The sequence below is a fragment of the Perognathus longimembris genome, chromosome 4 (assembly GCF_023159225.1).
Source record: "Perognathus longimembris pacificus isolate PPM17 chromosome 4, ASM2315922v1, whole genome shotgun sequence".
NCBI classification, from domain to species: Eukaryota; Metazoa; Chordata; class Mammalia; order Rodentia; family Heteromyidae; genus Perognathus; species Perognathus longimembris.
Window position 1 is genome coordinate 7,608,809 of NC_063164.1, and position 12,900 is coordinate 7,621,708.

Genomic DNA, 12,900 nt, shown 5'->3' on the forward strand with positions numbered 1-12,900 from the left:
CTCCACGGCAATATGTCCCATAGTTCTTCTGAGAATGGGGCTTCCATCCTCCGCATCTCAGCTGGATGGGGAGATGCCGCTGCACTTTCTGATTGGCCAGTAGAGTCCCAGTGGCGCTATTGCCAAGTCCTAAGAAGTCAACACTGCTTTCAGGATTAACCAGTCACTGCTAGGGCCAATGGGTACAACACATTTGTGTGTGTGTGTGTTTGCTGGCACTGGGGCTTGAACTCAGGCCCCCATGCTCTCCCTTAGCTTTTTTGCTTAAGGCTAGTACTTTACTACTTGAATCATTCCTCCACTTCTGGCCTTTTGCTGGTTAATTAGAGATAAGAGTCTCTGAAGTTTGTCTGTCTGGACTGACTTAAGACTGTGATCCTCAGCCGAACGAGGTAGAATAACAGATGTGAGCCACCAGCGTCCTGCTAACATTACTTTTAGTTTAAGAAAGTAGATAAAAAGGCAATTTCTCTGGGTGTTGAGCCAGCCATACCTTCAGCCCCACTTTCTTCCAATCAGTTGAAGATGATATCAAGGACTTTTCTGACTGGGCTGGTTTCAAACTGTGATCCTCCAGGTTGCAGCCTCCTGAGTAGCTGGAATTACAGGTGGGAGCCGCCAGTGAACAGCATCTGTTTCACGTTTCATGATGTTCCTTTCCAGCTCCAATGACTTGGCTAGTTATTTTGGCTGATGATGTCTTATTTGGTAGAAGAGGTCAATGAAAGCTGTACTGTGCTCATGTGGACAGTTGTTAGGGTAAGACCTGGAATTGTGTGCTCTGTGATTTTGTCCTCCTCCTCCTCCTCCTCCTCCTCCTCCTCCTCCTCCTCCTCCTCCTCCTCCTCCTCCTCCTCCTCCTTCTCCTCCTCATCTTTCTCTTCTTCCTCCTCTATCTACTTCTCTTTCTTCTTGTTTTATTTTTTGGTTCCAGCTCTGGCTTGAACGCAGGGCCTGGGTACCATCCTTTAGCGTTTTTGCTCAAGGCTAGCGCTCTGTCCTTTGAGCCACAGCTCCAGTTCCAGCCTTTTGCTGGTTTGTTGGAGATAGGAATCTCATAGACTTTCCTCTCCAGGCTGGCTTCACAGCACGATCCTCGGGTCTCCGCCTCCTGCCTAGCTGAGGTGACAGGTGTGAGCCACCGGGCACCCACGTGTCCTGTTTAATTTTAAGCGGAGACATTTTTCTTCCTCTGAGATGAGGAATTTTGCACAAGCCTATAGAATGTTCCCTCTTTATTGATGACCATGGATTGTCTGTGTCTAATTAAAGCAAAAGGCTAGAATAGAGCAAGGCCACAATCAAGGAATTTCACTCACCTTGTGAATCTCAAATGGATCCCTAGCTGTGAGGGTTGGGAACCAGAAACACGTTAAGTGTCTACCTTGCAGTAATTCCCCTCTTTGAGCGACTTAACCTTGCGAGTTTCTCTTCCACCATCTGTGCGGGCACCTGGCAAGGTTGCCGGCTGAGCACGTATCCACAGGTAGCAGATTCTCAATACAGTAGTGGCTTTTGCTTTTGTTTATCTAAAAACTAAATCCCCTCCGCTCAACTCTTAAAAATGCTTCTTTTGTTGTTTCAGCAATAACTTTTTTTTTTGGTAACTATTGTAATTTTTTTTTATCACTTTAGCCTGGGTAAATTGAATCATTGTGTAGCATTTATTACGCTCATCATGGATCACCCTCCCCATTTTTCAGTGCCCGGTCATATATTCATCTCCCTGCAAGGAGACTTCATTCCAATTAAGCAATCTCTTGCCATTCCGCCTCCCTACAGCCCCTGGCAATGATTAATCTACTTTCTGTCTCTGTGAATCTGCTTGCTCTGTATATTCCATATGAATGGAATCCTGTAATACATAGCCATTTGTGTCTGGCTCCTTTCACTGAGCATGATGTTTTCAAGGTTTCCCACTTTTGCTTAACATAGCCATTTTACCAAGGTGTGCTAGTCACAGGAAGAATTAAACGAGAGAAAATAATTGGAACTGTACGCTTTCTGAACAGTGGGCAAGGGAGTGCCCCATCATCTTTGTGGGAAGACAAACCGCCACGTGAGCCATGGCAAGCCCTGGGGAAAAGGAAATCATGGATTTGCCAGTCAAGTTAATTTCTGAGCCAGGCTCCAGGGAAGCCAAGCCCTCCCCCTTCCATTGTTCTCTCCTCCTTCTCTTTGGTTTCCCCTCCCCCCTTTTGTTCCCCATCCTTCTGTGTTTGCCTCTTCTCTCTTCTTTCCTTGTGTTCTTTTCCCTTTCCCCCTTTGTTTTCATCCTCCTTTGTGTCTTCATTCTCTAGTTTGCTCCATTTGTGTTCAGGCAGAACTGTAATAGCTTAGTATTCAAAATCTCTCCATGTGGGAAATTATCTCAAGAGCATAATAAAAATAATATGCATTACTGTTGATATCCTCCAAGAAAGCTCCCAAATAAGAAATCATTTAAAAACGTATGATATATGTCTTGGAAAGAAGACTAAGTAGTCATTGAATTGTGCTTAATGAAGTATTTAATGATATGGTATGTGCTTACAGGTGAAAAGATATTTTCACATACTAGTATTGCCGTGTAACTCGTGAGATTTTAATAAACCAAATAGTATTATCTTTATCTGAATATGTGTGCAAAAAATTAAGGTGAAAGGTTTGAAATAGGAAAAGGTATTATTACAGACAATTGCTAATGGCTTTTGTCTTGGTGCATTTTTTTTTTTTTTTTGCTTCAGAACGTTCCTCAATGCACATGAATAACTTTGGAATCAGATAAAAGGGTGACAAGATTGCTATTGAAAGCATACACCATACTACAAACTGACATGTTGAGTTGAAGCTCCTATAACTACTTAAAGATAAAAACATACATTTAAAAGGGGAGAAAAAGAAAAGATGGCAGGGGAATTAGCTTAATCTTTGTCAACAAAGTCAGAAGTCTCTTTTTAATGGTTCTTGGGCTACTCCTTCCCCTCCCCTCCCCTGTGTCTGATAACTGTTAGATAACTGTTTGCTTGCCATCCGAAGAGCCCAGGGATGCTGGCTAAACATTTCAAAATTCCGGGGATATGGAATCACCTAGTTCCAATGTTACTAATGCCATGGTTGAGAAACTCACTTACAGGTTCCTTTAAATTAGCTCATTGGCTAATCTCTGCGGAAGGGGTCAAGTCAAATTGCGTTGTCTTTCATGGCTATAGAGAATTCATTTGCTCTCAAGTAACCCATAATACTAAACCCAGCTAATTATTAAGGGTTCACGATTAAATCGAACTGTTAGATACTCTCATACCTGGTCCTGAATATTGTTTGTTTTTCTTTTTAATACCTGGGATGTATGTCTTTGAAGAGTAGAAGCCAGGCAAGATGTTTGAGGCTAGAACATTGGTAGTAATTCGGGTCACAGAATTCCAGGGAAGAAATTAATAAAGGTAATTAATTGTCTTATAGAGAGAGAGCTCAAGTCACACAGGAGGAGAGCTCTGACTGAGGGAATAGTGCCACCTACTGAATCACGTTTGTGTTTCCTGCCGGTTCTAATTTGCGCAGGTCTGTGCCTGAAGTGTTACTTTCATTTATTGATCTTGCACATCAATGCTTACCTGAAGTCGTTACTGCCAGAACTTCAAACACTCCTCAGTTATTATTGGATCAAGGTGTAATTAGAAACAGCTGTGAACAATCCCATGCCAATTCTACCCCTGGAGTAGCAAGTTCAGCTGGACTTGTTGACCTTGGATTGATTAACACAAATTGTGCCTGGCAGTTACATCAACTCCATCTCCAGGTGGAAAGCTGTGAGTCAGACCCATTAGATCCATTTTACCAAAGATTAAAAATTCATTAAAGGCATCATTTTAACATGATCCTAACTTTTAAAAGTTAAAGCTCATAATGCTGGCTGCAGCAAATTTGTCAGTAGTTTACCTTTTTTTTTTTTAGAATTCAGCTTTGCTCTTTATTTCCTATTCATCCTTGAAACCAAAGTTAAAATTATCTTTTTTTTGCCCAATTATTTTTTGGGGAAATCTTGACAGTTCAATGTATATGTTATTTGATTTATTTCTCTGATAACAGCTGCAGTTTTAGGTAATTTGAGAAATCATTTGAATTCCATATTTAATTGAATGGGTCAGATAATTTGTTACCATGGTGAATTTCCTTATTCAGATTAAAGAGTTTGTCTCATAAGATTATATGCCTCTGTGTAATATGTTAATTTGCACTCCAAATCAAATGTTTAATTACATAATGAGCCTGAATTAATTTGTAACCTGTGTCTAAAAGCTAATTCATATAAATTCAAAATTCTGAATATTAGAAAAAATTAAGTTTTCTAGCAATATGCACCAATAGCATACATGATAATTTGTGAGCTTTTAAGGCTGGAAATGCACATAGTGATAGTTACAGCAAAAACTAGACTTTCTTGTTTATATACATTTCATGACTTGGGCAGTTCAAAAGCTGGTTTTTGCAATGTTGATTGTCACTTGATTTCTGGGGTGCTATGATTGTTTGTGTCCTCTTCTTGGTGCCCCATTTGGAAAGGGGGAAGGCTGGGGTCCTCAGAAGGTCATTGTAGCTGCCCTGACCCAAGGACAAGAAAATGCCTGATTTGCTTCTTAATCCTTTCTCCTAAGAGACAGGCATATCCTTCCTTTCTTTCAGCCACTTTTGAGCTTTCTGTCTCCTACAAGTGAACAGTTTATACACTGTTAAAAGGAAATGGTCCAGCCAGGTGCCAGTGGCTCACATCTGTAATGCTAGCTACTCAAGAGGTTGAAATCAGAGTTCGAAGACAGCCTGGCTAGCAAACGCCATGTGACTCTTATCTCCAGATAACCTCACAAAAAGCTAGAAGTGGAGCTGTGGCTCAAGTGGGAAAGCATCATTGGATAAAGCTAAGGAACAGGCCCTAAATTCAAACTTCAGTACTCAGACACACCAACACAGACACACCTAACACACACAAAAGAGATAGTCCTACTAGGTGCCATTAAGAATGAACACAGCCCTCTGTCTGGAGCTTTCAGTAACAAAGAAGCTAAGACCGAGGAATTGGATCAAAAAACTAAAGAAATCCAGGTTCTTATGGGCTGTCTTCTAAGATGGCTTAATCCTCCTCTAGAGAAAGTGTGTTACTAAATGTAAGGACACTCTGCCTACCTCCTCACCACTCTTAGATCATCTGATATTTAATACTTCTTTTGCCCTGAAGTTAATTTTGATTGATCCTCATCATCTATGTGGAGCTATGTTGATTCTTGACATAGTAAAATTTACTTGCTAAATGGGATTAATTAGTAAAATTCATGTCATGTATTAATATTTTACGGTGACATTTGAAAGAAGACATTTTACCTTAATTGTCAAATAAATTACTTCTAAAATGATCATTTGTATGTGAAGAGGATATTGTTTTCATCTAATTGCCATACAACAATACAGTATTTATTTAAAGTTGATATGCCATTACCTTGGCTTCACAGTGACCTCTCAAGGTCATTCTGCTGAAGTCTTAATTCCCATTCCCTCATCATGTGGCCTTACTTGGAAATGAGGTCACAGCAGACGCAATAGTTTAAGGTGAGGTCAGATTAGAACAATGCATTGGAATAGTGATTAAATAGGACTGAATATGCTTATGAAAAGAATTTTAATGCACTCGGGAAGATGGTATTTTTTGTCCCGTAGATCAAGGCACTGTAAGAAACCAAGCTTAGAACAAGACCTTCCAGAATGTGGCCTGCTTGTGCCTTGGCTTTCTGTCCTCTAGAATGGTGAGGCAATGAACTCCATTATAGCACCTCCCGAAAAGCTCATGCAGCCAGGCCTTGAAGTCATTGCATTTAGGGGTGAGTGTAGCTATGAGCCAAAGCAAAGCTCCTAGCATGTTTTTTGTTTGTTTGTTTTTTTGCCAGTCCTGGGGCTTAGACTCAGGGCCTGAGCACTGTCCCTGGCTTCTTTTTGCTCAAGGCTAGCACTCTGCCACTTGAGCCACAGCGCCACTTCTGGCCTTTTCTATATATGTGGTACTGAGGAATCAAACCCAGGTCTTCATGTATATGAGGCAAGCACTCTTGCCACTAGGCCATATTCCCAGCCTAGCATCTACGTCTTGCTAGAAGCTGAGCAAAGTGCTGCGGACACAAAACAAGTCCTCTGGGATATTCTAGTGAGAGAGATAGGCACGCACTTACACACTGGGAAATTTGATGGGAGTTCTTGAAGTTCATCTTCAAGTTAGAACCATGAAAGTCCCTGACAGGCCCACCAGGCTCCTAATTAATTCACTCAGCTACTTTCCACTGTGACTTCTCATTGCCTCTCCTCATCACCACACAACAGATGACTTCTTGCCACCTAACACTTCACAACCATTTTTGAAAAAAATATTTGTTCTTCAGAATCCAAACTGGGACTTTTCCAAAAGGGAAATTTCCTTTTCTAGCCATCGGTATCCAGAGGTGTCACCTTAAGCCTTCTGAGACTTGCTTCTCTGCAGAGGGTGTTCTGTCTGCTGCAGCACACGGGACACAGGTGTGTTTGCAGCATCCCAAGTGGGCCAAGGGTGGTGTGGCTAGCCAGACAACTCTTCATTGTGCCCTGTGACACAGTCATTTGGAGTTTGAGTTTGTCAGTTTACAACCAAGTTACAAGCATATTGTGTTTAACCAGTGTGTGTGTGTGTGTGTGTGTGTGTGTGTGTGTGTGTGAGAGAGAGAGAGAGAGAGAGAGAGAGAGAGAGAGAGAGTGCTGGGGCTTGAACTCAGGGGCAGGGCATAACTATCCCTTAGCTTTTTCACCTAAGGCTGGCTGACACTCTACAACTCAAGCCATTGCTCGACTTCCAGATTTTTGGTGGTTTATTGGAAAGAAGGGTCTAGAGACTTTGTTTTGCCTGGGCTGGCTTTGAACCTCAATCCTCAGAGCTCTGTCTCCTAAGCAGCTAGGATGGTAGAAATGAACCACCAGTGCCTGCCTTTGTGTTTAATGTTTTAGCAGCAGTTGGCAACAGTGAACTGAATTTGATCCGGGTAATAGAACTGAAGCTTTGCCAGTGACTCCTGAAGGGCGAGTGACCTAGCCCAGGAAGGTTTCCTCTCCCTGGGACTGCCTTACTTTCCAGGTGGAGCCCTGTGTAGCTTTAGTCCTTTAATTGGTGCGAGGGATGTTCCTGGTGGGTTGCCATGGTTACCTGAGCCGGCTGGGTAGCCGGACAGATGTTCCTGGTAATGAAGGTAAACTACCAGGGGCAGCCCTGGGTGCTGCTCGTCAGAGCAGCCCCCTCCCTCCTCAGCTCCGGCAATCACACCACCCAGGGAAGGATGAGCAAGAGAAATGGTCCATTAGTTTCTTTCCTTCCGCTCTTCTTAAGGAAGAGATCATGACTAATTGGGGGTGGAGGTAGGAGGATGGACCAGTAAGATTGTTGTTAGAAATGTGCTTTTTAATAATACTTTTGTATAAACTACTATGCCAAGGAAGTAGCAAATCCATGCTTAGGAAGTAGCTGGGATCCAGTTTAACCAAGTTACCCAGAACTCCACCTGTTATCCAGTTGTGAAATGCCAAGCAATGAGACAAAAAATTAAACCAATTACTGCCATTGCGAGACTCAGGTCTTGGTGTGTAGGAAGTGGCCTGTGAGTGTCAATATGGAATTTGCAATAAGGGAATTTCCTGTGGAGCCATTATAACCTGGCAGAAAAGCAGTAAACAAGCATGATGGGACTTGGATTTAAAAGGATTCAGGTTCAAGTCCTGGCTCTATCCTGATGAAGCTGAGCATCTGAGGAGAAGCTACTTACCTTTGTAAGCCATGATTTACTCATCTTAAAAATTATTATACCAATGGATAGAAATACCTATTTTGCACTCAATGCATGGAGGTTATTCTTACATTTTTTTAGCTTTTAAAAAACTTCCTAGTTTAAAACTAAAATGAAATGAAGCAACTCTTGCTACAGTTCTTACAACATCCTCCATGTAATTAAATAGCTTAGGTGTTCCTAGCCTTGTGATCCTGGAGTAAGCGAACTATACTCAAATATCCTTTGGCTTTTGAACAGTGTTTTTGAAATCAGAATTTCTCCTTTTAGCAATGAAAGTAATAAGTAAGTCCCTTTGCACATTTCAACTTGAAACACTTGAAACTTGAGGGATACACTAACATCAGAGAACCTTTCCTAATTACTAGGACGCAACAGCTAGGGGAGAAATGGCAATGGCTTTCTTTGGACCAAGTTTTAGAGCTATTTTTTTTTCTATCTGAGGAACTTTAAAGGGAATGCATAAATTATACTTGGAATACGTGCCCTGGGATGAGGCTGCAGATATCAGAACTTCTCTACTGCTTGTACTTTCAGATATTAAGAATACCTGAAACTTGCAAAACTCTGGTAGAAACTTCCAGTTCATATACCTGTTGTTGGTGTCTTGCTTAGCAGCTCACACTTAAAAAGAAACCCATAAGGCTGATGTATGGGTTGGGGCAGGGAGAAGAGACACAGATAAAGCTCTGCGACAACTCACTGTACAACGCGGACCTTTGTGAAGAACCAGCAGTTTGTGCTAGACCGAGGTATGCTGTTTGGCAGTTTTCCCCCATAGCACCAGAGAGAGAGAGGGAGGGAGGGAGAGAGAGACAGAGAGAGAGAGAGAGAGAGACAAACAGAGACAGAGAGACAGAGACAGAGAGACAGAAACAGACACAGAGACTGAGAGAGACACACACAGAGACACAGAGATAGAGAGAGACACAGAGACAGACAGACGGAGAGACTACCCCTATACACAAATATTACCTGTGACAAATAGTGGGTTATTAGCTCACAATACGTGTGTGTGTGTGTGTGTGTGTGTGTGTGTGTGTGTGTGTGTGTGTGTGTGTGTGTGTATGCTGGTCCTGGGGCTTCTCAGGGAAAGGCACTGTCCCTGAGAATTTTTTTGCTCCAGGCTAGCACTCGATCACTTGTGCCACAGATCTACTGGCCTTTTTGTTGTTGTTAATTGGGACAAGAGTCCAACAGACTCTCCTGCCTAGGCTGGCCTTGAACCATGACTCTTATAGCTCAGCCTCCTGGGTATCTAGGATTGCAGGTGTGAACACCAGAATATGGCTTCATACTACTTTTTTGGTGATCTAGAACAGTGGTTCCTGGAGGGCAGGTTATACATCAGTCCCCCATTTGGCATGGTTGACAAGGTGTAAAGATACCTTTGGTCTTCAGACCTAGTAGAGATGGTTGAGACCAGGAATGTTGCTAAACATCTTCTGATGTCCCATGACAGAGAAAAATAGAGCCACAGTACTAAGTCTGAGCAGCCTTGTTCACGTAGTCGAGAGCAACACACTGCAGGTTGTTGGCCATGGGACAGGAGGCAGGCTCTCTGACTCTCCTACTCAAAGCACCTCTGGTGATATATTTGGCATTTCAGACAGCTTTACTCAAGGAAGAAATGTCCTGGCTGGTGGCTGATGAGATTATATAGTCCTGGCTGGTGTCTATCTGTAGGGCTTAATTGAGCCAGTGACATGTGGGCAGAGGTGATAAACCCTAGTCCAAACTTGACCATTGAATGTTCAGGTAGTCTTCCAGTCTTTTTATTCCCTGATATCCAAATGGGGAGCAGGTCAGGGAGACCCCAGTGACATTGGGAAGGGCAGAATCCTAAGCTGAGGAGAGCCTTGGTTCTGACTTGTTGATTGGAGGACTGTGGTCTGCCAGGAAAGTTAGCTTCTTTGTGTAGCCTGGGAGGAGTGAAGGAAGAGAAGGAGGGAAGCAGGGAGAGAAGGAGGGAAGGAGGGAGGGAGGGAGGTGAGGAGGGAGGGAAGGGGGGAGGAAGGGAGGAAGGAAAGAAGGAAGGAAAAAAGGAGGAAAGGAAGGAGGTAGGAAGAGATGGCATGTTGTCATTCACTAAAATGTTGAATAATAGATACGTTAGCTTCTTGTCACTAATAAAACAAGGAAATAGACCAGTGTGGTCTATTTGGGCTAACGCATGGGGTCATGGGTTGTGTCCGTGTATCTAGGATGACATGCGGGAACTCGTCTCAACTAAATATATAGCAGTAGAGACAAGTCAACCAAGTTAATGATACTTCTGAATCTGCTGGTGTTTATGTTTTGTACCATCACGCCTAAGGATCCCATTAAGGAATGAAAGTGTTCAGCGAATCTCTTCATCAGCATTTTCCATGGCAAAGGAAAGCTTGTGCAAGCCCAGGGCAGTCGTCTTGGTGATTGCAGAGTTCTGCTACCCTGCACAGACACCCATACATCCACATGTTATCTCCTCCATGCTAAGGATTGCATGTGAGTCTGGGATTTAGCAGAAAAAATGGTGGAATACAGAGGGTTATTTTTTTTTTCTTTTGCCAGACTATTCCCAGTTGGTTGTACATCTCAGGAGCCAAAGCTTATTACTTTTTCAAGTTGTAATTGAAACTTGTTAAATTGCCTCCAGATCCATCTTTCTCGAGTAGCACAATGGGAAAAACGCAGTGTTCTACCCCCAAATGTGCTTCTCTTTTATTCCTCATGCTCCACATGCCTGCCTCCCTTGGGGCCACCGCGTCGTTGTTTCATAGAATCTCTGGTCCAGGAGCATCTTCTTATGAATGCTTTTTATTTTTTTAAAATGTTTCTGGTGGGATGTTGGCTGTCACATCTGGCAAGTGGTGTGGCTTTCTTCTGAGCCTTGAAAACTGGTGATGAAGCCACGTTTTAAGGTCTTTGTGGGATGGCTGAGGGAAGAAATTAGGCTTTATAACTGTGCAGGGAATAGACCTGCTAAACACATTACACATAGATTATCCTCTCTTGCTCCCTAAATAGCACCGAGGAATGTGCAGTCCATAGCCACTGCAGATCCTAAGCGGGGATGCTATGGCTCAAATGTCCAAATGGTATGTCCAAATGGTAGTCTGTATGCTTGTCCACGGAGAAGGACATCATGGGCACACCCACCGTCTGAATGACAGACAGACAGGCTCGCACAGGCATCCCATGCACACAAAATAATGCATGTGAACTGTGCAGATCCAGTATAGTAACTGATGTAACTTGAGGGTAGGGATGAGAGGAGGAAAACGCGGAGCAGGGAGGATGATGGAAAGAGTGACATTGATCAGAATGAAGTATACTCCAAACTTGGCATGGGATTGTACCTCTTTGTACAACTGTTCAATAAAGTAAACATAGCTGGGTGCCAGTGACTCACACCTGTCATCTTAGCTACTCGGGAGGCTGAGAACAGGAGGATCACTGCCTAAAGCCATTCAAGCAGTGCCCATCCTTCCAAGCTCCATGGAGGGAGTGCCTGGGACTAGGTCAGCTTTGGTAGGTAAGTCCTAGACAATCCATCTCCATGAATTTGTGGAAGCTGGGCTCTGTGGCACCTCCCTGTGAGCTCAGCGATGATAGAATGTCTAAAAGTTGGCAGAATGTGGCTCAGGCTCATGAGTGGTAAGAGAAGACCCTGTCCTCAAAGTATTCAATGCAAAGCAGAGTTGCAGGTGTGGTTCATTGTTACTGTGCCCGCTCAAAAAGTGTGAGTCCCTTCGGTTCAAAGACCAGTAGGACTTCTCCTCCTCCCCGTTCAAAATAACTTTTCAAAAAAGCTGTGATTTTCCTAAGTACCAGAAGTAGGACCTGGAGATGGGTAAATTGTGGTAGTAGATATTTTATGCCCATCTCAACAAATGGGAAGAAAAGTCATATACAGACAATAGCCCTAAGGCCAGATATGAAATGGGTCTCCAAAGGGAAATAACGCCTAATTAGGGCACTCTTATTGATGTACCAGAACAGGAAATAAACATTGACTAAGATTCTTTTGCAGGTTCAGAAATCATTATGGGGCTGGGAATATGGCCTAGTGGCAAGAGTGCTTGCCTCGTATACATGAGGCCCTGGGTTCGATTCCTCAGCACCACATATACAGAAAATGGCCACAAGTGGCGCTGTGGCTCAAGTGGCAGAGTGCTAGCCTTGAGCAAAAAAGAAGCCAGGGACAGTGCTCAGGCCCTGAGTTCATGGCCTAGGACTGGCCAAAAAAAAAAAAAAAAAAAAAAAAAAAAAGAAATCATTAGTAAACAGGCCATAGAAAGTTACTGCAGTTTAGGGGTTTCTCTGACACCCTAAACCTACTTATTAACCAGCATGATATAATCATTGAACCAAACACCTTTAACTTGGTCATCTTTTTAAAAAAAAATATTAAAGTCAGTACAGCTCAGGCAAAAATTTGCTTTCTCTTTTAGATTCGTTTTTATCCCTCTTTTCATGCATCAAGTCAAGCATAAGCAAAAGATATGTTCATAGATATGAAGCACAGATAGAAAGTAAATATAAAGTAAGTATTTAAAATAAAAATAAAGCTTTGAACCACAAAGAAAAAAAGATGGAGCCAGCCCAGTGTAGATAGACATGGATAGATTTTAATGAGGAAAATTGATGGGCTATTATCCATCTAATGTAGCTACCAAGACAAACAAAATCATAGGCTTCTCTTTTGAAGCTTCTCCTTGGGTCAAAAAAAGAAAAACCCCATAACAAAATAATAAAATTAAATCAGCATGAAGTCTGAAAGAGTAAACATTTCATTCTAGGTTGGTTTTTGCCCCAGGTTTTAATTTCTCAAACACATACAGAGAATTTATCAAACACATACCTTGTAATCCTGCTGTGCTTTCTTTAACATGTCACAGGACACAAAGAAATTTGATTTGTCACAGCGGCTTACTATGGACACTAAAGTCTTGGAGGAAATATTTACAAACCATAAAGCTGATAGGGGATTCATAATCCAGAATTGATGAAGGAAGAAAGTCAACAACAAAAAAGGACAAATGACCCAGTGTTTAAAATAGTCATTTCACACAAGAAAGCAACATACAGG

The 12,900-nt window shown here is 42.5% G+C and overlaps 1 protein-coding gene across 3 annotated transcripts in view; it reads left to right on the forward strand.

Moving 5' to 3' along the window:
- Nucleotides 1-12,900, forward strand: part of Pid1 (phosphotyrosine interaction domain containing 1) — a 219,983-nt gene that overhangs the window by 121,159 nt on the left and 85,924 nt on the right. The window lies entirely within an intron of this gene.